This window comes from Aythya ferina (genome assembly GCF_964211825.1).
Source record: "Aythya ferina genome assembly, chromosome: 12".
Taxonomy (NCBI): Eukaryota; Metazoa; Chordata; class Aves; order Anseriformes; family Anatidae; genus Aythya; species Aythya ferina.
In genome coordinates, this window is record NC_140308.1 from 12898396 (window position 1) to 12903552 (window position 5157).

Here is a 5157-nt window from a genome sequence, read left to right on the forward strand (position 1 = left end):
CCCAAAGCAGGGCTTTACGACGGGTGAGATGAGCCAAGCTCTGCAAGTTCTTACAAAGGTGATAGAGTTGGGGCAGAGCGATTTGCTCAATACCAGTTTTGACAGACAGACAAATTGAATTTTTCCACCCCCACTGCATGCATTGGGTCAAGTAAGAGAGATTAGGTGAAAAGATATAAAGAAAAAACCACACACAGAGACAGCAACTGTGCCCTCACGGATGAAAGGTGGAAGGAAATGGTGGTTGCAAGAATAAATTGAGTCAAAAAGGGGCATTTTCAGGGAGCGTGCTTGCTCCCTGCACCATGAGCAAGAAATTTCTGCTTTCAGAAATACCGCCAGGTTTCCTTGCAGCCTGAGCTTTGGCCCTAAACCCTCCTCCTGGCTGGCAGCCTGAGGCATGAGCAGCCAGCAACCCCAGGCTTGGAAACGAGAGGGAAAGGAGATGGAACAGAGAGGTCCTGAGTGCCTGCATCGCTGCTCCCCACAGCCCCACAGGGTGGGTTTTAGCCCAGTGCTGCCAGCTGAGATGCTAAAACCCTGGGGCTAACCCCGACACTGCTGCAGCTTTCCTGGGCTTTGGCTGGCCCCCTCTCACAACTGGTTTCACCCCAAAAGATTAAAGTGCCCGGCCATACTGCATGGCAGCCCACTGCGATCTGTCCGGTCACACACTGGCTTCAGTGCTGGATCAGCTGAAAGCGGTGCTGCAAGCATGCAGCTTCCCCTGGGAGCAGGGGAATTTCAGGGTAAAAAATATCTGTTTTGAGTTGTGTTTTGTCTCACAGGCAGTGTTTGCAGTGCCTCCTGCCGTGGCTGCTGCTCCAAACCCAAAATCTCACCCCGAGCACTGCAATGCTGCTGCAGGGGTGGATGGCAAAGCCCTGGCACGGCCACCCTGCAGCACCTGCAGTGCAGTTCAGGGATGGGTGAGGCCAGCCTGCCTCCAGCAGCATTTCCAGTCCTCCTGGAAAGCACAACGAAAGCTTCAGGACTGCCTCAGGAACACGTTGAGTTGGCACCAGCTTGCTGCAGGCAGCGCATCCACCCAGCCCTGCTCGCCTCCAGCATGCAGAGTGCAGCACTAAGGGGCAAAAGGGCTCGTTTTGGTGGCCAGCATCCAATATGGGACCTTCCTGACCCCACTTAATGAAGATAATCATAATAAAAACCCCGTGTCATCGACGTCTTGCACAACACGTGCAAAATCAGCGTGTGAACTGATGGGACTGGGAGCTTTCCCCAGTGCTAAACCAGTAGGAGGGAGCCGATCTGACCCTCACCAGGGTACGTGCTCACCCCACAAGGACACGGCTCAGCCGGTGGCCAAATTCAGGCACCACCAGGGCTCCGTGTGAGCCCCGCTATGAGGCTACTGCAGCTCCCCTGCATCTGGTCCCTTCAGCAGCCCCACACATAGCCCCGTTTTGCTGCCTCACTTGCCCACTACTTGCAAAGGGACCGAGCTCTAAAGCAACATCTGGCCACAGGATGCCCTCAGATCATAGCTCTGGGGGGATTCTAGCAGGCAAAGGCTGGTTTTAGCAAGTTTCTCTATTTGTTTTTAGGCCTTTCTGGTCTTTAGCAGGCTAGCTAGCAGGGCTCACCACGGCCAGGATGCTACACGGCAGCTTCCTGGGAATTGGGTCACGCAACAGAAATATGGTGGGATGAGGAAAATTGGAAGGGCAGAAACAATAGAAACAGCCCCAAAGGAGCAGCACAACGTGGTGGGAGGACAACGCTCTCCACTTGGAGCAACAAAAGCTCAAAAAGCTCTGCCAAATCTGGAGGGCTCCATCTCCATCCTGCCCCCGGGGAAGGACGCAGCCCTGCGCCAGGAGCTTTGCCCCAGGGCCACATCCAGGTGATGTGGAGACGCAGGGGAGGGAGGTGGGTGAGCTGGCAGCGTCCCCGCGCTTCTCGCGCTCGATGCTGGGAACGCGGTGCTCGGAGAGCGGCTCCGTGCTGGCACCCGGGGGCTGCGCAGCTGGAAACACTTAAAAACAAAAGGCAGCAACATCCACCCCGCGCTTGGCAGCCGCTGGGGCCGAGTGGAAGTTATTGGAAAGGCTTTGCCCAGCGCCAGGGCTGGCTCCGGTCCTCCATCTATCGCAGGACCAGGAGGAGGAGTGGAGACACAGAGCCAGGGCACCGCTTCCTTCTCCCCATGCCCTCAGGAGCCCTCCGGAGTTGCTTTTTGACAAGAAGCAGCCCCGGTCCTGCAGAGATTCCTGCGCTCATGGGAAGCCTCCTCCCCAGCCTGGGGCTGTAGGGTCCTGCACACCCCGTCCCTGAAGGAGCAGTTCGTAAAGAAGAGCCCCACGCTCGCCGTGCCCACACAGCAAGTTCACCAAGGAAGAGAGATTTCTTAGTGCATAGCGACATCTCTGCCCATGCTGCAACCCCAGCGGCTCGTTGCGAGAGCCGCCCAGCCCCCAGATGCCACGATTTAAGGGTTTTTACCACCAAAGCTCTCAGACACCTACTGGTGTAGGGGCAGCGCACCCAAATCTTGCTGCCTTCAGCAACAAAACGCGGCCCCCAGCTTCACAGAGCGAGGCAGGGGCGAGTGTGCCTCCTGCTCCTTCCCAGCAGCGCCTCGCCCTCCAGCTCAGCCCCTCGGGGAGAAGAAAAGCTCATCCTCGGTCTGCGCAGGGTCCAAGCTTTAATTGGATGCAGACCATGGGCACGGTGCCGAATCTGGGCTCGGCCACCAAACAGGGCTGGGGCTCTCCCTTTGCACGCTGAGTGCCTCCCTCTGGAGCTTGGGGTCCCCACGGCTTCAGATTTATGTGCACAACATGCACAGGTTTGCCCCACTTTGTCCCATCTCCTGTTGCAGGCCATGGTCTTCCCGCACCTTCACTCGACCGCATCAGGAAAGAACCAGGGCACGGCCAGGTTCAGCTTCCAAGGGAGTTGTGGAGAACCAGGAGACAACAGTCCAGCCACAGCCTCTGTCCAGGGGAGCCTCACGCCTCCTGCACACAGCTCTTTATCGGGCCTGACGTGACATTCACGTTCTGCACACCGTTAACCCGTCTGTGCTTCACAAAGCGTCAGGAGCCCCAGGTCATTTCTGCAGAGCCGGGCGCTCCCCGCACTGACACAGCTCTGTGCTGCAGTCAGCGCTCACCTCTCCGAAAAATAAGAAGCCAGCACGTTGCAGCCCTTCCTCCCCTGTGCCACAATTCCTTCCCTGTCCTGCTTCTGCCTCCCTGAGCGCCCGCTGCTGCTCCCAGTGCGATGCCATCCAGGGGGCTCGCTCCATCCCACCACCACTGCCACTAGCAGAAAGCCCAGCATTATCCCACCTGGTGAAGCATAATTAATTTGGGGTTAATCACTGAAGTTCGTTTGAGGCACTTCATCTTGAGCAGCACAGCCTAGACAGGGCCTGTTACCTGCTAGTTGCGTCCCAAGGTCACTTTGAGGATTAGATAAATATTTCAGGGCGTAGCTCACCACTTCCTCTATTTTTTTTATTTTTTATTTTTTACTACTTTTACAAGAGACAGGATGCATGCCCTTGGTGCTCTCAAGAGGCACTGCTACTGCTCCAAGATGTTATCAGTCAACGCCCTGAGCACCATTTTCCTGCAGGTACCTGAGCGCAGTGCAGTGCCAGGGCACCCCCAGGTCTCCTTGCCCTCCGAGTGCAGCTGATTTTTCTTTTTTAGCAAAGACGAGTAAACGGAGCAAGAGGCGTTTCTGCCTTTTCAGCATTGTCTCTAAATATCTTCAGATCAGCTCAAAGGGAAATAAGCGATAACAATTTTTGAGCCAGTCTGAAGTCAATGCAGGCTGTTTACGCCAACGTGCTCGATTTTGCAGGCAGAGCAGGCTGAGAGGGCTCCTTGTCCCCGTCACAAAGCAGAGCAGAAGCCCAGGTCTGTTAAGGAATTTACTGCAATTAAAAAAAATAAATAAATCTGCTAACCTACATTAGCACAAGATCTTGCCCCCTCTCCCTGCAAACACAACCAAAGGCCAGTGGGATGCTCTGGTTACTCTGGTGAAACAAGACTCAGCTTGAGCTCCTCGTTTCGCCTGATGCATTGCCTGGCTTGAACCCAACTCCATTTGGGACACACGAAATCGCTGCTTCTCCTCCCTCCGGCTCAGCCAGAGCCAGGCGCTGCGCTGCCAGGTCCTGCCGCGTGTGCACGCAGCCAGGAGCCAGGCCCCAGCTGCAGGGAGCGCAGCGCTGCCCCGCTTCCGTCACAGCCACCGCGGGAGCCACGGCCAAACCTTCCCAGAGACAGCAGCAGAAATAGCCGCAGAAGAGGCCGGAGGAGCAGCTCGGCCTCTGCCGACAGATCCTCCCCATCCCCGCATCGGCCCCTTTGACTCCAGACAGCGATGAGCGCCTATTTAATTAACACGTTTGACCTTTCATCAGTCCTCGGTGCAGACAGCTTTCTGCACGCGAGTTAGGGGCTCTTTCCTGGAGCCTGCTGTGGATCTGTGACGAGGACAACATGCAAGGCTCTTTGTGTCTAAAATCTTTGAAAAAAAAAAAATGTCTCAAACTCCGGATTTGAAAACAGAGGAGATGAAGGTATCTCCCATTCATTTACCATTTTAATAGAAATTAAGTTCTTTTATTCCTGCAGGGCCACATCAGAAATAGATAACAAGTGCTATCTCAAAATTCAGAAGCTGGGCAGCGTTAGTTCCTTTCTTCCCTGTGTATATATATAAAAATTTCCATTTTTTGGGGTCAGAGTTAAGGGTTACAATTGACTGGGCATAAATGCCTCAAAACAGTCAAGAAGAAGTATGTTCGTGGGGAACCGCTTGCTGCTCCTGGTTTCAGCCGGTGTTACCAGAGACCTTCTCATAACGTTCCTCTTTCAAGACCATTGTTAAGATGCCAAAAAGTCTCACACCGAGTTTGTTTCAAGTTAAAAGGCTGCCCCAGGTACGCAGCCCAGCTTTGCTCAGCCCTCTCCTTCCCCTGGGCTGATCGGAGCAGCGTGGTTCAGGACTCTTCCTCCACCAACAGCCGCCCCTATTTCAGCCTGAACCTCGGTGCCACGTGGAAACATCACAAAGCACGAGAAGCCTTCCCTGCGCTGGGGACGCTCCCTCACGCTCACAAAATAGAGCACATACTGCTAAGATGCACTTTTAAGGTACAGCAGCACCAAC